We start from the raw sequence: 23393 nt of genomic DNA on the forward strand, positions 1-23393 counted from the left end.
GAGTCATTTAACTCGGTTTTAAGCTTGTCGTTATCGCGTTTAAGATTAGTAATTTCTACACTCAGGTTGTCTAATTGTTTTGTATGGCTACGTCATTCAAATTACTTATAGTTGTTCAAAAAATAGTTGTTCAACGAATTTCACAAAGTATAAATAACTAATCAATGAGAATAAATATAGAATGCAATTAGAATAACGATAATATAATAATGTGATGTCACTTAATAAATCGGCAGTGTTTCAACAAAAATTGTCGATTCTTTTAGAAGGGTATAAAATATCCTTCTCATTAACACACGACCGGGTAACCATGAAGAGAGAGAGAGAAATAGAGACAGTGAGTGAGAGATTGATTGAGTACTTCATTTATGTAGATTACAATATATACTGGCTTTCACACTTATATACAATAGCTTACAAAGAAGCAAAATTATAGATGAATTTACATAATATAGACTAAGAAAATGATTTTTTAGAGTCAGGATGAAGCTCGCTCGGCTCTCGATGGACCTGATAGAAACAGGAAGTGCATTCCATGCACGACAGCCACTGACTAAAAAGGATAAGGATTTTGTGAAAATAGTGGCTCGATGGTTGGGTAAAGAACTTTCTCTGGTTCTTGTATTTGAAGCATCTATCCTCCTACCTTCAGAAACAAATTTGAAATCATCTTTGAAATAGCTCGGATTTCCGTATTTCAAGATATTTCTAACAAGCTTGACTATTCGAAAACGTCTTTGATCGGGAAGCTTCAATGTTGAACTAGCAATGTGGGCTGGGGTGATATGATCATGGCGTTGTAGAGAGTAGACTAAACGTAGACAATAATTTTGGCACCGCTGTAGTTTATCATTCAGAGTGACTTGCTTAAAGTTGAGAACAGAGTTACAATACATCAAATGTGAGAAGATAAGAGATTGAACCAATAATAATTTGATGTTTCTAGGGAGAATATCGTGCATTTTCTTCAATGTGTGCATAGCTGAGAATACCTTTTTACAAGTTTTGTTCACTTGTTCTGACCAGTCAAGAGTATTATTCATAATAATGCCTAAATTTCCAACTGAGCTACAGTAAGGAATGTCATTACCATATCTACACTGATTTTGTGAATTGATTCAAGGTCAATATCATTCAGAGGACGAGAATATCCTATTATAATGGGTTGTGTTTTGATGGGATTAAGCTTGAGGCCATTTTTCTTTGTCCATTCAACTATCGAATTGATATCCTGTTTCATTATCCCAACTGTTCCATTAATTTTTGTTATGGGACAGCTTAAATAAATTTGAAGGTCATCTGCATAAGTATGGAAGCTGGAGAGCTTGATGATGGAAGAAAGGTCATTAGTATGCAAAGTGAATAGGAGAGGGCCTGAAATTGAACCTTGTGGTACTCCATGCATAACGTTTTTCCAATTTGACTTGTTGTCACCAACAGAAACACATTGTTTCCTACCTAAGAGATAGGATTTGAACCAAACTAGGGAGTTGTGACTAAAACCAAGAATAGCCAACTTATTTAAAAGAACTCTATGATCAACAGTATCAAATGCTTTAGAAAATCAAATAGGGTGAGGATGGTGCATTTTCTTTCGTCCATAGCTGACCTTATATCATCAGTGACACGAAGGAGAGCTGTCTCAGTTGAATGGAATTCCCTAAAGCCTGATTGAAAGCTATGAAGCTTTCTATTGTCTAGAAATTTTACAACTTGAGCATGAATAAGTCTCTCTAGCACTTTGGACAATGCAGGTAGAATACTGATTGGTCTGAAATCCTCAACTTTATTGGGTGATGCAGCTTTATTTAGAGGGCGAACTAGAGCAAACTTCCTGTTTTCAGGGAAATCGCCTTCTTCAAGTGACTTGTTGAAAATGTATGTAATGGTTGGTACAACAGCAAATAACATTTTCTTAATAAATTTAATAGGATTTTGTCTACACCCATGGCATTACTATGAATAAGTCGAATTGCTTTGATAGTGTCTTCTTCTGAGATTGGATGGAAATGGAATTGATCAATAAGTGGTATATCTAAGGTTGTAACCTGCTCTTCAAGATCATTGATATGATTACCAATGACAACTTCGTTGCGTTGGTTGGAATGTGATACGAAATGATCATTTATATTGTCCAATGGTGAATCAATTTGGGGATTTGATTTCTGTTCGCCAAGCCAAAATTCTTTTATTCCCTGCCAAAGTGATTCAGAGTATTGTCTATTGTTTGTCATGAACGAATTCAAGTACCTAATCTTTGAGTCCCGTAATTCCTGTTTGACTCTATTTCTAAGGCTCCTATACTCTATCAAACTGTCCAAGTCGAATGTCTTTTCAAATTTTCTATGTGCTTTGTCTCTGCGTCCCATCATCTTAAGTAGGTATGTCTTCAGTCATCCACGGTACTCGTCGTTTTCTATTAATTCTCCTTGTCACAAAAGGTGCATGTTTGTCATACAAAGTCAAAGTCCAATTCTCGAAAGTCTTGACCATGTCATCAACTGAGAGTAATGCTTCAATTTGATGCCATGGAGTCTGAGCCACATCATTCAGGAAGGGGGCTTCATCAAAGTTTTTGAAGTCTCTATAAGTGATAATTTTCTGTTCTGGCTCAGGTATCTTATTGGAAAGTACACAGTAGATCAAATCGTGTCCAGAAATAGCTGGGACTGGGATTTGACCTGTTTCAACAACCTCGTTGGGATCACTAACAATGAGAAGGTCAATGAGTGTGTCTGATTCATTAGTATGATGAGTTGGATCGAGAGGTAAAATAGTCATGTTTAGGCATTAGAAAATTGTAATCAGTTGAAAGTAGTCAAAATTACGATTTGTCATGTTCAAGTCGGTGTTCATATCCCCCATAACTAGTATACGTTTATAACAAGGCATAAGAGAAAGCAAGGCATTTTCGAAATCTGTAAAATGACCTATTTTTGGTGGGCGATAACAGATACTAACGAGTAGTTTATCAGAACTGGATAAGGATAATTCAAGTAGCATAAACTCTGGTCTGGAACAATACTCCTGTTTAGATGTGATTAAGACTTTTGTTTTTATACCATCTTTCACATAAACTGCTACACCACCACATGCTTTATTTGATCTATCATTTCGGAAGAGATTATATCCAGGTGATGCAACAAGATTTGATGGAATACTAGGCTTTAAAAATGATTCGGAAATTCCAATTATATTGAAGTCCTGAAAACGGAAGATTGCTCTGAGTTCATCAATGTGACAGCTGAGTGATTGGACGTTAAGGTGATCAGCCTTGAAACGTTTTTTGAAAGAGTGGAGCTCATTTGATAGAAAAAAACCTGTGTCATTACTACTATTATTGAAATAAGCATACCTACTTGAGGGCGAGCGAGATGACGTGTCAGTGAGAGGCATCATGGAAGCAGCAAACCAACCTTGAACCTACCTCAGAACGACACATAACGGGAAAAATGGGGATGAAACTGATAAAACCTGAATGAAAAATCTTTTGATTCGAGTGCATTCTGTATGCCTTGACAGTTCGGCTCCCTTCACTATTTAAAAACACTAGTTCTAAAATTCACTAAACACAATAAGATATAGATGTTGTGATCTGTGGAGTTCCAGTGGTGAATAATCCGAATGGTGAATAAGATGAAGATTGAGGAAGGGAAGAACTGATCTAGGTAGTTGAAGATCTAGTCCAGATAGAGTGGAGATTCTCCATCTAGTGGAGATAGAGTGATAAGGAATCCAATAGTGGAAGATCGACGCTATCCTATTCCCATCTCGTGATTTGTAATATATTTTAATATAATCCCTAGAAGAAGTGAGAGAAAAAAGATTAATTTCAACTGTACATTCTTCTCCAAATTTCAATAAACTGGAATAGCTGCTGTGTCTGCTTTTGAAATGGAAAACATGTTTTTTATCAAGTGTTTATTTTCATTTGCTAATAGTACTGATCAATTGAAATGATGAGTAAATTCAAATGAATCATCAAACTGGGACTGTCTTCACGTCACTCTTTTAGAGATCCTTTGTTTATTAATTTTATAGGGCAGCTTCTCCTAACAGAGTTTTAAAAACTGGAAGTGTCCTCCTTATAATTTATGTGTGCTTATGATTAAATCAGTTCAATAATTTGATGTTTTAAAATCCTGTCGAAAACATAGTTTTTATTAAAAGAAAATAAGAAGTGAAATAATCCCCACACATCTTATTCTTGTTGCTCCAACTCTGAGTGTTGGAGTTTTTGAGAATTGAATTCAAATTCATCTGGTGTTACCAAACCAGTCAAAACGTTATCATTATTATTACTGGTGTTCTGCCCTAGGGCAGGTCTAAACATGATTCCTCCTTCTCCATTCCTCTCTGTCCAGTGCAATTCTCTTCATCTTGGAGTACTTTCCCTCCTCCCTGATATCATTCATTAAGCAATTATCGTTCCTTGTGATATCATTGATAATAATCATAAATTAATTTCCTTCGATTCCTCTCCTTCCTCTATTTCAATTCTAGAGAGTATAAATCTCATTCAATCCACTCTTCATCAATAAATATGATGGTATTTCTGGAAGCCAATATTGAAGCGGAGAGAGCAATACAGCAATTTCCATAATTATCATTCACGTTAGCTTGGATGACTGATACATTGTCAATATCATTAAGAGGCAAACATATTCATGAGGAGTATGCGTGCATATGAACGTTAGTTTATGTACGATATGTGCTAAGTACATTATATTATATAGTCGGCAAACTCCAAACTGGGGTGAAACTTTGGTGTCAGAGGACGAGGTGAGGGAATTTTGTAAAAGGAATGTGTGAAGCCTGCTTTCCTTACTTGTCACGTACAAACGAGCAGCAGCCCTTTCAGCCATTTTACTAGCCAATACGCATTCGCATACATACATAGATCACAGGAATGCCTGTACGTACTGTTATATTGTATTTTACTTCGAGTGAAATATTTAGGTCATTGAAGGGGCGTTCACTTCTGAATGGGAACCGCCAGGTGAAATATTGCGTAATAAAATGGTACATAGACTTAGAGGTAGGCTACTTATATTACTATTGACTGTGTGCTTGTCTTTATAGAGTTATTTATTATATTAGAGGCCTTAGTATTACCATCCTTGCTGGTTTTGAAAAAGACTGATCCTCAAGAATAACAAATCTCACTCCATCGCCTCTATCAAGTTCCCAATAACCTTAACTTATTATTAACAGGTGTCACTGAGAAAACATTGTTACTTGATTTTTTTCATTATTCTCAATAATTTGGCGAATTTGTGATTTATTCAGGATTTTTATTGCATCGTTGATCCAATTTTTATTCGATAAAAATTTGCTTCCTGAACATAGGATGATTCATAGAGGAAGTAAAGCTTCCATAGAAATAGCCCACAAAGCCAAAACAATAATTTAGTTTCATGGTATGTAAAAAAGAGCTTGAAGAGTAGGCTATAGAAGCCTAGCACTTTTGAATCAAACGATGAATATGGTATAGCCATTGTATTTGAATTCAATCAAATTCTGGCTTACATTAGCCTACCAAATACTCAAAGTTGCATTTTCAATTATTGAAGCTTTTGAACAAAACTTTACAAAAGCATTCAGATTGATAATTTTACAAAGCAGCACATGAGTGGTCAAATTCTGTTCTGGTTGACACTGAAACTTAATTAATTTATTTCCAACTACATGTCTGGAAGTTATCATCGGCTGATTCAATTTGATAGTGACCGGCTAGGCCTGTGACCGGCTGTCAGCACGTAGTATAGACCGCTAGCCTGTGGTTCAGCCATGGTTGAACACGGCTCAAACCATGGTTTATTCTTGTTATCGGATTGTTCGGATTGCTGCATGCACATGGCCGCATGTGGCCACACAAGGAATGTTTGCAGCCTGTGCCAACATAATTAACATTCGTCTACGACTTTATAGCCCAACTGTAGTGTTTGTTTGTAATTAGTTGGCTGGTTTGCTGTGCGATACAATTCTGTCGATTCTGTTTGAGGTCTCGCACTTAACAAAAGTGAAAACAGCACCGTTCAAACTTTTCGTTAACACTGCCAGGTCACGCAAATAGCTCCAAGTTTTCCGGCAGGCATTCAGCCCACAACGGTCTACAACAACAGGTATTACAGATATGATGCAACTAACAACGCCGCTCACTGATTTGTTAACTTACTTTTGTGGATAAGAATACATTGTTATTTAACAATGAGATTTTATCAGGCCCACATCAATCTCTGTGACATGCTTGTGGATTATGAGGCTAGGAATGAAACAATGAATGCCAGACACAAAATAACAATCGAACTCATAGTTGAATCAGCGATGGCTGTTTTCACACTCACTAATAATAGTGTCGCTCACATAACACTGACAATATCCGCCTATTGATCCATTTCCACCAACAGAATTATGATTATCAGCCAATCTGATGGCATTCTTGGTGCTTACGAGAAATTGGTGAGTGTGAAAACGGTCAATTGCAGACTAAAGATAAAACTATCCAGAAAACTTCAATCAGCCTTTCTTCAGTTTTTGAACAGTTCTTGCACAATTATATCCCCTAGCTGACAAATCTCTGAAAATATTTCAGGAACATTATTCCAGACACCTATCAATTACACGAATCATACACTATCAAACGCTCGAAAATTCTTTCAAATATTTTCTCGTCTAACTATAATCCCGAATGAATCAATTAGAATGGAATCAAATTGAATAATCCCGAATTAGACCAATGAATCGCTTTTCCACTCAATTGTTTCTGCTATATGGCATTCAAAAAATTTCTTTCAGCTACGGTAATGTATCAATGTATAGTGTATTTCACTCATTCAGAAAGTATTGTATAACCCTATAACAACAAACATATTTGAATTATCCAAATTTTCCTATCACTCTCTTATGGATTATTCATTTTGCATTGTTAGTTTTCTAAAAAGCCAGGGTTTAATGTGTCTATGACCGGATCTTGAATTAAAATGTCACTCATCGATATTTCCTATAATTCATGAATATAATAACTTTTAAATACGTGAAAGGATTTGGAATTTCTTGATTATATCTTCATACAGATTGTAATTGGATATGGTAAACTATATTTGCACAATTCCCGCCAGAGAGACGTAATTCCTTAAACAATCCTCTTACAAGAACCACATAGCATTCTTCTCTACTATTGTTATTTAGTTCCTTAGAGAATTGCTCGTATTGTTTCAACCATTTTGAAGTGACTGCACAAAATACAATTTGCCTGGTATCCAGCACATAGCAACACACATATAATGCATATATTGAATCACTTTCCGCATCCGAAATGGCTCAAAGATGTCAGCCTGTCTACGTCATTTCCAAATACAGTGAAGTAGTGTTGTACTGCAATGGCAAGCAGAAGGCAGCTAGCTGTTCTTATGCTAATCGTGTCTTTGTTCATTTGAGCTCATCCTCTTTGAAGAAGCCGGCAGCCGCTCTCAGACCAGGATGCCTCAGCTACGTCACAAGCTTTCAAGTAATGAGAATAGTTTTGAATGTCTACAGCTTCTCTCTTCGTTCGGGACTCGGCTTTCCGCCGTTCTTAGGAATTCTTGTGATTTTCTTTCAACTAAGAGCGGAATGGCAATTTAGAGGTACAAAACATTCTAGATTTAACAAAGCCACTGAACCATTTCCAATATATTTTCGCCACCTAAATAGCTTTATACTACAGAGAAGACTGTTTCATGTTTATCAACGTCGATTGGAAATAAGTTAGTTTCTAATAATTTAGAATTTTACCCTTTATCAATTACGTAGAGGAATACAAACCATTTATTCCAAGAAAAGCCAAGTTAAGACTGGCCAGCCCCAGTTTCCTTGCATCTGAGAATACAGTGTCGTGAATGATAATATAATAATAATAGTGATGAGGGGAGCTGTTTCTTAGCTGCACGTTTGAATTTATTTTAGTGGAAATGATATTTCTACAGTCTGTTATGTTCAAATATGATATGTGTTCTATTTTCCTTCAAATTGTTCCTTCAATCTTGTTATCTTTCAGTATCTTGAGTTCTCCGTTCTCAAAAAAAAAAAAAAAATAAAAAATAACTGGATAGTGAAACCACTAGTCAGTCATATTACTATTATCTTCTACCGTTGTTCATCATATCACAAAAGAGACTTCCCTAATCATACCTCGTCACTTCATTGAAGACAATCCCCCAAGAGCCACTGATAGAGTTTTTGACTCACTATGCAATTTGTGTTGCACTCTTCTCCACTCAATACATGCATGAATTGCCCTGACCCTTCATGTCATGTTCTTTTGTGGAGTGTTTACTCCACTCCTGATTCAATCATTCTTGAGCAATTATTATTAATTATTATTGACCGAGCGAAGTGAGATCTAAGATTCAAGTCGACGGTTTGGCAATCCTCTTAATGTTTGAATGTTTGAATGTTTGAATGTTTGAATGTTTGAATGTTTGAATGTTTGAATGTTTGAATGTTTGAATGTTTGAATGTTTGAATGTTTGAATGTTTGAATGTTTGAATGTTTGAATGTTTGAATGTTTGAATGTTTGAATGTTTGAATGTTTGAATGTTTGAATGTTTGGATGTTTGAATGTTTGAATGTTTAAATGTTTAAATGTTTATATGTTGCGCATTTACGGCGAAACGCGGTAATAGATTTTCATGAAATTTGACAGGTATGTTCCTTTTTTAATTGCGCGTCGACATATATACAAGGTTTTTGGAAATTTTGTATTACAAGGATAATATAAAAGGGAAAGAGAGCCTCCTCCATACGCCAATATTAGAGTAAAAATCAGACTACAGAATTATTCATCATAAATCAGCTGACAAGTGATTACACAGATGTGTGGAGAAGCCAGTCTATTGTTGTATTTCCATAAGGTCTATAGTTTCAATCAGGTACTTGTGAATGAGAATACTGCGTGAGGTCTACTGTTCACAGAACTACCAGTTAATATATATATATATATATAATATATATATATATATATATATATATAAACTGTACCACTCACTGGGGAGCTGGGCTCCCTTTGAAAATTTTCGTTTATAATGTAAGTTTTTAAGTGTTTTTAATCTATCTTTGTTCGGTGTATCCTGTTTAAAGTTATATATATATATATATATATAACATGGAAATTGTTTCAGGTGTTTGTAAAGATTGTAAAGATGGAATGCTCTTGCATGATACTTTCTCAGAGATCATGAGCTTTCCGTTCCAAAGTGATCCATTCAAAATACAAGATCATTTTGAAATCTAAGCACGAACTTCAATATTTGGAGCAAATATTTCCAAGCTTTGGTCGTATAATATATTCAATAGAGTCCTTTGAAAGCGGGAATATATTGGAGGCGTTCAGAATCTTGAAAGGGGAGAGAAGGATGGGAGGAAGAAGGGGAATAGAGAGGAAATGAATGGGATAAAGAAGAAGTGGCTCACATCAGCACATAAGATTGCTTTGGCTGGCTTCCTGATATATGAAGAGCATTAAGGCAAAGGTTCCCCTGCATCCCAATGCGAGTAGGTATCGTACTCTGTAGTGTCCGGGTCAAAGGCTGATTCAGAGCCACCCCAATTTCACTCTTTTTACAGCCCAGATAGCGATTTATTCTTTTTCCCGAATGATCAATGACTAGGAAGCGAGCTTTAGGATTCATCTTTACCACGCTAAGCTGGCGAAGTAGTGGATGAAATGGATTTGATAACATACATTACCACGTACTCATAAATAATGATTAGAGCAGAGAAGGGGTTTGGTGGTCACTTCAAAATTACTCAAGTTTTCACTTTGAAGAGTTGCTGAATTTCAAGCTATATAACATATATTATTAGCAGGGCACCCGTGCTTCGCTACGGAAATTAAAAGATAGAATTATTTATTATCTAAATCTTACCAAAATTGTTATAATCGTTTTTGAGATTACGCCACAACTTGGCATTAAAATTATTGAGTCAAATCATTTGAATAATTTATTAATGTGTTGGAAGTGCTCTGTACAAAAGTAGTCCAATTGCAGCGAATTTTGTAGAATATTGGGCGGGGCTTAAGAGTAGTCCTCGACTTCATTCATTGGTAAATAATAATTTCAATATTTCTGTTTTTGCTTGATGCAATTGATCATTGAATTCCAAATCAAGTTGATTCGGAATATGATGACTCTGGTAGCCTATCCATGGATCTCTCGCTTATTCTGGAATTTTTGGCATAGCATGTCGCTTATTTTTCGTTTCACTTATCCAAATATGTAAAAGCAGCCAATCCACTGATTCTTTCTTCCATGGAAGTCCATTCATACATAAGAGGTCATTCATAATAGTTAGTATAACATATTGTGGCTGATTTCTCATGTCCTAAACTTTACTATAATAAATATTAAATTGAGATCATTTTAATGTGAATTTGCATAAATCTGAATAGAGTGTATTCAACCAATTATTATTGACTATGATTATTGACCACCATTGTATGATTTCTTCCTTTGATCTTAACTTAAAACCAAAAGCTTAGGGATGAAAATTTGGATGTGAACTAAAATGTAACTCAATTTAATTTCTATCTAAATTGACAACTTTAGTATTTTCTTGTGATCTACCAATATCAATAGGTTCGTCTAGTGGCATGCAATCCTTTCATTCTCATGAAAGGAAATAGGAGCAGCTGATGGAATATTATGTTTATTTTTTGATTTAGTTTTTAGCTGATTTTGAAACATGAAAATATCAGGCCCAGTAGCACAGAAAGCCTGTCCAATCAGGATTAAATTTCATGAGAATTAATTAGATCACGGCAATTTTTTAATAGAAGGCTTCTCTGATTGGTTCTCGTGGTATTTAGTACGGATTATGAATTAACAGACAGTGCAACTGGCTCTTTCAAAGCTTGGCTGCAACTCGTAGATCGACAGTGGAACCAATACAACAGAAGCTGAAGAAATTAGTCGCATTTCTATCACCTCACAATAAGCAATACATTCAACTACCATATGTTTGGAGAGATCGATTTTAAATTTCTTCTGCTATCATCCGGTCACTTTCTGAATCAATTCTTCCAGATATTCCATGAATACAGCAATGTTTAGAAAAAAGGTCGCCAAAATTGGTAACTAAACTACAGCTATTATAATCTTTTTCATTTGCTCACACTCTCTTACGTTTTCAACAGACTATGGAAAACTTTTTTCTGATCAGCTGCTACTTGAGGGACAAATAATCCTCTCTCAAAGAACTTCTGCGAATTTTCCCAGAGTTGAGACCTGTTCCAAAATAATTTTTTTTGTCGCAAACCCACTATATTCTTGATTTAATCAAAATCGTTAGAGCCATTTTCGAGATCCGTCCGACATACATACATATCCACAAACACACATATATTCAAACAGAAATTGCTTTCTTAGTATAATTGCCTTCAATGATTATGATTTCTTTCAATGAGAGCTTATTTCACATACCTAATGATAACAGCTGGCATCAAAAGCAATAGTCAAACATGATTAAAATTGAAACAGTAGCGATCATCAACATTATCTATTATATTATCATCTAATATTATTATCTTTATCTGATCTAAAGTAAACAAATTATAGTTAGATTCACATCATAGTGTCAGAATTAATAGTGTTTGAATGGGGAGCATTGATGCTATTAATGAGGAATACTGACAGTCAACGAAGTGTTATGCATATTCTCCAATATTTTTATCGAAGGCTACCGTCTATTTTCTTTGGTAAAACAATCAATGTTTGAGAATAATTGGGAGAAGTGCCTCACTTCTATAGAAGATATTTTTACATTAGGAAAAGCAACAACAGCTATTTAGCCGTTTTAATAAATAACCCCTTTCTTTCGCTCAAGTTGAATTTTGACCGAATTTCCTCATTCTTTACAAACAGATTCCACAACGGACACTTCTGAAGTTTTCAAATACCTTTCATATATCATACTGAATTATTGCAAATTTCATCGAAATTGTTTAAGCAGTTTTGGCGATCTGTCGGATATACAAACAAAATTAGTCTTGATAGAATATGATCAAAATTGATAGAAGCAACTCCCGTCATAAAAGTTTGTTTTATGAAAAATAAAAATTATCTATACTCTCAGGAATAGCTCTGATTGAAGCAGCAGTGCACAATCAATTTGTTCTCGAAAAATGCATTTCAATTGGTTCTTTAACTTGGTGCCAACCTAATTAAGTCATCTCAACTTAATGCCAACCTGACAAAATTATTAATTTATTTGCCAGTTAACAACTGTTTCGAAGAGGTACTCTCTCTAGATTATAGTAACATAATGGACATTTTAATTATAACTAGTAGTTCTGTGAACAGTAGACCTCACGCAGTATTCTCATCCACAAGTGAATGGAAATACAGCAATAGACTGGCTTGTCCACACATCTGTGTAATCACTTGTCAGCTGATTTATGATGAATGATTCCATAGTCTGATTTTTACTATAATATTGGCGTATGAAGGAGGCTCCTTTTCCCTTTTATTTTATCCTTGATATGCAAAATTCCAAAAACCTTGTATATACGTCGACGCGCAATTAAAAAAGGAACATACCTGTTTTGTCTTTGGTTCCCAAAGATTGTGTTGGAGCGTCAAATAAAATTGTGAAGGTTACCAATTAGAGCATGATTTTCAAGTTCAATAAACTTTTACCTTCACATTTCTTTCGAGATAAAAGCTTGATTTCCTGTTGAGCAACTTACAGATTTCTATGCCACGCCTCAAGTGTTTCATCAGCTGATTGTATGCTTATCTGTATTTGTACAGATGCAGTAAGATAATACTTACTACTATTAATACTCAAGTATTAATACTTGATAATAAAAACAATATTTTTATAAGAAAATAAGCATATGAACATTATCTATAGTGAGGTCAACGTATTATGACAGTGGATAAACATAGGAGAACAGTGTTGCCGATTCTCTGCCTTAACTAATTATATTTCCACATTGTCAAAAACAGATTTGGCATCGTTGTGGAGCTAGAGAAAGATAGTACCACCTGCTTCTTCGAATAATAGACAAGGAGATAAGAATTAATCACCAGAGAATTACACCAGAAGTTACACCAGAGTTAATCAAATACTGTCATTATAACGTGGACTTCATTATAGTATAAACTTGTTTATTTTTACATTTTAACTTGAAAGTTGCCGAAGTGGGTCGAAACTAGTCGTTAAGATGTTTCAAAGTTTTTAAAATGTTTTAATAGAAGGGTACTACAAGTTTTACATTGTTTTTATTGATAATTTGAATAAAGTAGCCCATATAAGTGAAGTGATTCTATTAATACCTTAGTATTGATACTTAGTAATGCATGTGTACAATGTACACAGGTTAACAATCTCTTTGCTTGCATAAACGATTTTAAATATGAATCAAATTCACAGATATCAATGAATTTTCACCTACTAGCGTCCGTAAATACAACATTCACGCTCAAAGTTTGTATATAGCTCATACAATACATCATGCCAATAAATTATGATATTATTATTACTATCATTAATATCGCGAAAATAATGAGAATGACATCCAATATTGACCAATTTCGAATATTATTTCTTAAGAGAGAAGAAGGTATCAAAGTCGGAATATCGCAAATAAGCAATCATCTACACTTTTTATGGGAAGACATTGAATCTTCCCAACCATGGAGAGATTCGTTATTACTCAGTTTTATAAGGGGAATCACATTTAGTAGGCAACACTTGTTGATGTTTGCAATTTGTCGATTGTTTTAGTTAAATTATATTTTGTTGAAATGTTATTTGAATTATGCTGGGGCTGGGACACCCACGTAATTCCCACTAGAACGCTCTCCTACACCGGCCTACGCAAATGTGGCGCAATTAATGTTTTCCTCAGGGGAGCAAATGAATCCTTCCAAGGATTTTCCTGAACACGGGGACGGAGATCTCGCGAAAATACGTCAAGAGGATTATGAAGCATTGTTGTTCACACTAAGCTCCCAAATGAATAATGGTGTTCCTAGTAGTGGCAAAGCTGATTCAGCTCGGGGAATTCAGCAGTTCTGAAATTCACTGAATAATTCTCCATATTATTTATAGGTACAATCTGGCTAGTGATTGTCTATTCACAAATACATTGTGGAGGATAACACAGTGTTGAAAAAGTAGTATGTTCATCTCTAGAAAGATTTTGTATCTGGAAACAACATTGTTATTTCTCCATTGTCGGTCAGCTAGATGGTAATTGGAAAATTGGGCTTGCATTAAATTATTGAACAGGTCTAGAATTTACTTTGAAATGTACGATTGATGTTGATGCTGATGAGGTCGTATAAGTACAATAGAAAAAAATGTTTGTTTGAACGAACAATAGAATAAATAAATAACAGGAAGGATAGAACGTGTTATAGAGATTAAAGAATTGATATAATAGGTTTCCACACTCAATCAGAACTCTATCAAATACGGAATTCGAAGGTTGAAATAGTCAAAATAATTTTTTTTTTTTTGATGATATAATTCTGTTATATTGAAGCAATATTATTGTTCTTCCAATATTATTATGGAATTCCTCACACGTTTACAGAGTCAATGTACTTTTGTTCTTTTGAGTTCAATGCTAATGCTAATGGTTTTTAAAAAATTACTTCGTTCAATAATTATTCATCGTTTTCTCCATCAATAAATGTTTAGATATTTCTATCTCTCATCATCATATCATTTCTTATGGAAATAACGTTTGGGCCAAGAGACTACAGTATAAAGCAAGCAAACTAATATTTATCACTCAAAAATAACAAATTCTCAATATCACCACTATTGCACTTATCGTAAGGAATAGGATATACGACTTCTCTGCCTTTAAGAACTTTGTTCTAAATTAATTGATTTCACTATTTGCATTCATATAGAATAGAGTTTACGTGCGAACAATGATTTATAAACTTTCCCGTATAATTGTACAATAGAGATTTTACCAAAAAAAAAAAAAAACAATAATTGAGAATTTGTAAAGTGGAAATTAGGAACTGTCTAATAAAATTAAGTTTTACAACGTCCATTGTTCGATGTTTCATATTGTATCGTTGTTTTTCTCTATATTGTTCTGTTGTTGCTTGGATAACATAATATTACCAATCATCTTGGGTTGTTTCAATAATAAAATAATTTTATTTCACGTAATAATTATCCATTCATCCCAATTAACCAGAAACATGAAATTTCATATGAAAAAACGTCCCAAAATTCATTCATCAGCGTTTAGCGGCTAAAAGCATCATCACTTAACACTGAAAAGTTTAGTGGACTTCTATGAAGTGTACTCTTTAGAAGTATTTATCGTATTTTATAAGGATTGTTATGAGGTGATTCATCACCGTTGATTCTTGAATGTGATGAGAAGAATAAAAGCTAGAAAAGTTTCTAATCACGTGTTTACCTGGTTGACGAAGATCGCAGACGAAGTCACGAGGTTTTCAGAGACTGTGTTTCACACCCACTCCGACCGAGATATTCCCGCCAGAACCCACCGACAACTGATTTGCGCGGAAAATGCGTCCGCCGAACATACGCTCCCAAGAATTTCCCGCCAAACTTCCGTTTTTCCCTCTCATGCACTGCGCAGTCGCAGAAAGTCTCTCTGTCGTAAATCTATCAAATTGATATACACTGATGGATTCAAATAACCAGTTTCTACTTTTGAGGGAGAGACGAGTATCATGAATAAAACTACCTCATCACCAATCAGTGATAAATTGAGATTATGTTTCAATTACTCTTAATTGTAGCTTTTCAATAATTGAAACTCGCTTTCCCAGGATTGAAATGTGTAGGTTGTATCTTCTTCATACATAATATGAATAATTAGCTTTGAGCTTGATTTCTTTATATTAAACATTTTGTGAAAATTATATTATGTTTCAACTAACGTACAATTGATACAACCTTTCCATTGCTACATAATTATCATAAATATTATTGTTATTATCAAGTCAAATGAGAAAATAATTCTTTCCTCCTTTCTTTCAGTCTCAATCTAACGGTTACTCCCATTCCTTTGTTGTTGATGTGTACCAAATTGAAGTGAGCAGTCAGATAACGCTAATCTCATTTGAAACACAATACAGATTTATCACTTCAAATAATAATTATATTTCTCCTATACCATTTCAAGTGAACAATCGCTTTCTTCATGATTATACTGAATCGCTTCCAATGAAAAGCAACTTTGATGAAAATATTTCAATATTTCTTTAGAGGAAGGTGAAGTCCTTAAAATTCACTATTTTAGGCTTTGCACTACTTCAATAAATAAATGAATCATGTTATACCATTGCAATACCATTGTATGATTAATTCATTCTTCATAAAATTGTACAAATGACATCAAATGTGAATGACATTGGAAGAGAAATAATAAGGCATTCCCTGTGTTATTTTTGTCCTGAGATTAGGTAATATATAACACAGTCCCAAATGAATAATAGGCTAGTCTCCATTGGATCACTTTGGGGAGAAAATGTTGAGCTCCAATCAAAACCATTACACCATTCTCCAGTGTGAGAATATTAATAAAGTGAAAATATATTACAAAAGAGTATATTATAAAATTTGGAAACGTTGTATCTATGCAAATTTGTAATTGTAACTGGAGCTTCATTTTTGTGTAGAAATATTTCTTCAATTCCAACTTTTCAGGAAGCAATCGAGGTCAATGAAATCAGAAATCATTCATCTTCAATACTACTCATAATAATATCATAACCATAATCCCAAGCATATTGGAATTCCATACTCATGATATCTTGCATGACTTTAGGCTCAATCGTTCCTTCGTATAATGAAGTTTCAACTATACTCACTCATAAATCACCAGCTTCACAACTGTATCTTCCAATGTAATACGGTATATCATTACTTACAACCCGTTCAATACGGCTGTCAACGTCTGCGCCCCTTTCTAGGCCAACTCCGGGTCAAGCTGCTAAACTTGGCATCCCACATCGCTCCGAAATTATTATTCATCTCCCGTAGTCAAAATCCATCTTTTCGCAACGCTCCTTCATCACTGGGGATCATTTTTACTGAAAATCCCATTACACTGTTGATGATCGTAATAATAATAATGATGTTGAATTATCAGGCTCCAGTGTGGGAACAAACAAGTCTTGAATGAAGACTGGAGACTCAGTTTGAGGGCTGAATTCGGGAGACGTCCATTAATCTTGGCTCCATTAGTGGCTCGTCTCGGCCCGGGCACAGACAGAACACAGCAGAGCAGTGAGCCGGCCACGGCATCTTGGACGGATATCCGCAGCTACTGGCAGTCAAATAAATTATTCTCTTCTCTTCGACCGTTCTCACTCCCTCTCAACCTCTCCCCACATACAATCGCTCTATTTAAATTCAACTCTGACACAAATTCACATGATCAAAGCTTTTCTCGATTTCATTAGTCTTTCATTAATCAACTAATCTTTTTCGTATTATCGATTTCAAACTCTCTCAAACATAATACAATTTTCACAGTTGTGTTGGATGTGATGTTCTGGTACTTTTCCGTAATGAAAAACACAAATTGAAGTTCGATGTCAAGAACAAGATGTGACTGGTGAAGCCACGAAACCAGCTCTATTGCCTCCCATGATCAACGCTTTTAGAAGACTATTATTGATTATAAAGAGTAACAGAATAGCACTCTTTCATACTACTCTGCTCTTTCTTTTTCTCTTTCCACATCTATTCCCATTCAATCATATTACATTGTCAGAAGATAAACTTCTTTCTAATTTTCATAATGTTTAGTTTGTGAAAACCTTAGTTTACAACACAGGGATTTATGACCGATTTTATCCCCAATAATATAAAAATAGGAGCACACTGTTGCCACTCTTATACTGATTCTATCGAAAAGGTCTACGCTCTCATTTCCACCCTTTCTCACAATCATATTAAGCTTACAGGCTCTCTGGATTGTGAGGAATTCAGCAGCCCTGTTGACTCCAACTCCATTAGAGCAATGCTGCAAACTAAGGTTAGCAAACACTTAAATATCAGTTTTTAATTTTTATTGTCATTTATCTCACTCCCGATCAAGTTTGCAAATCCTTCTTTTTGTATCACTCTTGATTCCAGCACAATCAACTTTTCCAAAAAAGTGTTATACATTGTGTGATAATAAGTCAAAGGATTACATTACATTATTTTTCAGTTATAAACAAAAAATCTTCAACAAAAAATTCTTCCACTTTTATTATCCTCATCATTTTTATGTTAGTCCAGTCAACGAAGTATAGAGGGAAAAGTTTGGAAGGTATTACAATTTTTGACCCCGCAGTTCCGTTTAGGGTAGTAAGGAGGTGAACAAATCAAAAGTCCCCACCCATACTCATTGTGCTTAAGGGGTTGGGATGGTTTAAAGGTACAATTTTTTTGCTTTCTGGCATATAACTAAAAAAAAATATTCGCCTCACGGACATGACTATCCCATACAAAATTGAAAGCTCTCATAATTTTCTACAACATGAATTCAACAAACTTTTTCGACTCTCCTAGAGTTTTGAGATATCCGAGCCTGAACGTGTATTATTTAAGGAAAAACACGTTCGCCTCCAATGTTTTTCTCAACTCCTAATGTTCTTTGACAATAATTGGTTCCAGACTTGAGATTCTTATTATGTGCAATAATGCGCTTCAAGCTACACCAAATAAGAAAAAAAAATTCCCACTTTCTTTTGTAAAAGCACGGTAAATGACTAGCACGGCAGCAGAAACATGGAACTCAGTTTTATCAGTCCTATGCTAAGGTGTTTCAAGGCGTTAATAAATTACTTTCTTCTTACTTTGATATCTTTGCTTCTGTGATCCCAGAGTCAAACATTTTTATAAGACTCTCATGAATCCGAACCTGACTGGTTTCATTGTTTGAAGTCCTTGAATTCATTTTTAATATTATTAGTTCGTTGTTCTTTGTTCCACGAATTAATTGATAATAATATGTTTGTCTTCGAAGCTGAAATATGGAATTAGAATCTTTCTAGTTTATTTTACTCCGTGCCGACTAATTCCCACAAGCCTTTATGAATTGAACCTTGAGTGTGAATCGACAAAACTTGAAAAATAATGCAAGACAAGCCCTATTCAATCAAATTCAACAATGTAAATAGCTTCCACACAACATGTAGTCTATTGGGCCTGAAAATGACATCCTTCTTGAATGAAGCCTACCTCGAAAAATAAAGAAAATCTATACTTTGTTCGTCAAAATTCATGTGGTATCATATTTTCATATGTTAAAATTCATCACTTATTTGAACATTGAAGTGTTTTATTAATGTGAAGAACTCTTAGGCTACGATAACGGATTACTTATCAACAAACTGTATCTTCAGACTTGCAGAGTGACTTCAGTTCAGTAAAGTTCGAGTGAACTATAATCTACAAAGGCATACAAACATGTGGATACATGGATAAATTATTCTGCATGATGTGTTTTCAAATGAGATAGCATTGGAAAGGAAATTGTGCTGTCATGTTTTGAGCAATACATTTGCAAGATTGTGCTGAGAAGCGTACAAAAGCATCGCTGTGTGTAGAGGATAGCGCCGAAAAAACGACAAAGTTTATGATGTGTCATGTGATGCGCTGGTAAAAGTTTTAAAGGCGCGTGGGAACCCATCAATTCAGGTAGAAAAGAAAGGAAAAAGAAGACGAGAGAGGAGAAAGGTGAAGTAACGAAAAGGGAGGAACAAGGAGGGAGTGAGAGAGTGTGTGGGTGAACAGGCAATAAATGTTGGAAAGTTCAATTTCGCAGCGAGTAAATCGCACCATAATAATTAATTCTCGTATTTTGCGACACTCTACGAGATACGAGGGCCAATATCTCTGGTCCCAAAAATGCTATTCCTTACTGCAAGGTCTGACAGAAAATAAAAACACTTGGAGAAAGATTTGAAATAACACCTTCTATGGTCTGGTTACGTTGCTACTGTGCGATTCAGTTTTGTCGGGACCCACACCACAAATTATTCACTTTCTCTCTTGCACTTCGCAAAACCATCAACTTTGTTTTGTTCTTATTCAAACATTGGCGTTCACTCTCGTGTGAGAATCATAAACTGCTATAAGATTAATTCATAATATAAATTTTATTCATTGGATAAAAATGATAAGGTTGAAGGAATCCAATTCAAATAACAAGTTCTGATCAGTATTTTAAAAGTAAGCTTATGAATACTCCTGAAAGTGTTGGGGTTAGAGTTATTAGTTGCTTGTTGCGATAAGGAACAATATAGGAACGATATAGGATTGAAGTTTTTTTATATTGAAATTATTAAAAATTGATAATACAAACTTATGGAATTAGTAATGATAAATATCAATGTTCTATAAAGGATAATAATTACAAAGTTTATTTTGAAAAATGAAAAACTAATAAAGGAAAAGGATGAAAAATGAATAGCTAGAATATTTACAGTCGAACTAAATTTTCACAATTTTCTACTCCAAAACTAACTATGAATTGGTCTATTGAATTGTTCCTAACTTGGTATTGAATTGTGAATTTTTGGTCCCAAATATATGTAGTTTCTTTTCCCAAATGTAGTGTTCATCATTGGTGCAATCGAACTCGTGTTTCTCTGCTTTGTTTGATGGTTATGATCTGCCAGTCTTATGTGTTCGTTGTTTCTCCTCATTCGTGTGATGATAGCCTGGATGTAGAGTTGTCTTTATAATATTTTGACAATAGTTTATATTGAATGCATACACTTGAGAAATTAGGACTTGATTAAATGATACTGATGGAATTATAGGAATAAAAAAGTATTATATATAATAAAACTGATTAGATGATAGAGAATAAAGTAGTAGGAAGTGCTGTACCCACAGTGCGTTGTTTGGATGACAGAGCAGTGAATAAGAGAGCGTAATAATTATTCAGAGGTAGCTGCTAGAATAGATGACCGCATATGGCTGAGTAGGATGAGTACGGTCCTCACCGAAGTGACAACTTTTTGCTGGTTTCGCCCGGCTTGATTCATGACGAGGGTCTGAAGTGGTACTCAAACGGAATACACTATAATGGCAAAGTCCCTGAATAAATCCTTCTTGATCAGATCAAAGCATTTAAAAAGGATAGTCAGGGGTTGTGAAATGAAATTGAGGTCAAAAATGTCTGGACCTGTTCAAATATCGTCTATCAACTTTCCACTTACACATAAGCAATCTTTTTTCTCTTCGGATGATACCTACATGAACTCCAGGCTTGTGCGTGGGTAATGATATGGATGATGATGATGGAAGATGGGTGGACCTACAGCTTTAGATAAGTTCGAACCACCGGAGAGCGATTTTTAACCTCAAGAATGGTATTTGGAGAAGTTCGGTTTTAAAGTAGTCGCCCTCACACTTAGTGGCCAGTGGCCGCCCACCATGATATAGATGGAAATCAATAAATTGTTATTGTTCTGTGGAAATATTCAAATGTTAATTGAACAGGCGTGAGCAAGATCTCACTTTTGACTTTAGGCCAATAAGACAATAAGTTTTGAACTAGTTGGTCAATTAGCTTAAAACTTTAAACTTTATCTATTCTTCGAACCATTTCACAAATCAACTATCATTGACAATGATATTGACTCACTCCTTCGTCCTTTTAAATGATATAACAGTGCGTTATGCATTGGGAATGCATAAGAAAAAAGATTGTTGTGATCTATCATTTAGTCAGCTTCATAAATAATTGCATGCAATTTCTACAATTATTATTTTTCCATTCAATTGAAATAGCTTATGCTATTTGGGAGCTATCACACAGTGTCGTTTATGCGCTGACACATAATTTCAGCGGATTAATGTACAACTTAATTCACAACTTTTAATAATTTACTAAACTCGTTTTCTTTAATGTCTGTCTTCAGCATATGCGTAATCTATATATATAAAAGCGAAATGGCACTCACTGACTGACTGACTGACTGACTGACTGACTGACTCACTCACTCACTCACTCACTCGCATAACTAAAAATCTACCGGAACAAAAACGTTCAAATTTGGTAGGTATGTTCAGTTGGCCCTTTAGAGGCGCACTAAGAAATCTTTTAGCAATATTTTAACTCTAAGGGTTATTTTTAAGGGTTTAAAGTTCGTCTTTTAGCATGTATATTCTTCTTCTCCCAATCTCTTAATATTATAATTGAAATTTCCATATCATATGTTACTATAGAACTATAATCTAGATAGAGTACCTCTTCGAAATATTTGTTAACTGGCAACTAAATTAATAATTTTGTCAGGTTGGCATTAAGTTGAGTTGACTTTGTTAGGTTGGCACCAAGTTGAAGATTTAAATGCATTTATCGCGGAAAAATTGATTGGGCACTGCTACTTCAATCCTGGGAATATTATATTACTAGCCGTCAGGCTCGCTTCGCTTGCCATATCCGTTTAGCCTCACGTTTAGTCTGAACCCCTGACAGGATTGTCCTAACATATGATAAAAATGCTCTAATGAAAAATGCAGGCGAGCAAAGCGAGCTTGCTGATCTCATTCTTGAACGATCCAGTCGGGGGTCCAGCCCCCTGGCTAGACGGATATGGCGAGCGAAGCGAGCCTGACGGCTAGTTGACAATATATATTACTTGTGATAGCAGTTGCTCCTATTTCTAGTTTAGGGATTTTGAATTTTGATACTACTTTATTCACCCATACGGAGTAAATTACAAAGTTCTATCGTTTCACATAGGCCTACAGGGTCTGTGAAAATTATGGAAACAGTTTAGGCGATATTTTCGTCATTATATCCCGGTGATATATTCCCCAGAAGGAAATTGGGAAGTTACCGGCTTAGATTCCCGGTTTAGGCGAATTTTTTGGCAGCTTCATTCTTAAAATTTCCTTCTGCTATTCAGTTCCCCATCATTTTCATCAACTCTGTAAGTTGTTGATTTCAAAGATCAATACAACAGTTCATGTGCGAGTTCTCTAACCCAGGGGTTTACTAGTTATTTTATGAAAAATTTCATGTGAGTGATACAGTCTGTGGAAGCATTGTGTACTAGTAATAAAATCGTGATGAGATGCGCTGGCTATACCAGATGAAGAAAATAGAATATTGAATCTGAGTTATTCACTTACAATCCATTATAAACATTACGTGATGAGTAAAAACGTATAAAGCCTGTTGAATTCTAACCATGATTAAATCCACAAGATTCAATAAGAGAAGGCATCTCAGATTGGTTCTTGTGTTACTAATCACGGAGAAAATTCAATAGGCTTTGTGTGAGCGGGTCTAAGATTCACCTCTTTTCTCTCCAGTACATTTTTTATGATATTCAACTAATATTCAGAATTCATATGATTGTCAGGGGTGATGAAATAAATAACACAG

The 23393-nt window shown here is 34.9% G+C and overlaps 1 protein-coding gene across 1 annotated transcript in view; it reads right to left on the bottom strand.

The window, feature by feature from the left end:
* LOC111061528 (LHFPL tetraspan subfamily member 6 protein) overlaps positions 1–15556 on the bottom strand; it is an 88366-nt gene extending 72810 nt beyond the window's left edge. The window contains exon 1 of the mRNA XM_022349227.2: positions 15438–15556. The gene's annotated coding sequence lies outside the window, so the exon portion shown is untranslated. The remainder of the gene's footprint in view (positions 1–15437) is intronic.
* Positions 15557–23393: the final 7837 nt, after the last annotated feature.

This window comes from Nilaparvata lugens, chromosome 8, assembly GCF_014356525.2.
Source record: "Nilaparvata lugens isolate BPH chromosome 8, ASM1435652v1, whole genome shotgun sequence".
NCBI lineage: Eukaryota > Metazoa > Arthropoda > Insecta > Hemiptera > Delphacidae > Nilaparvata > Nilaparvata lugens.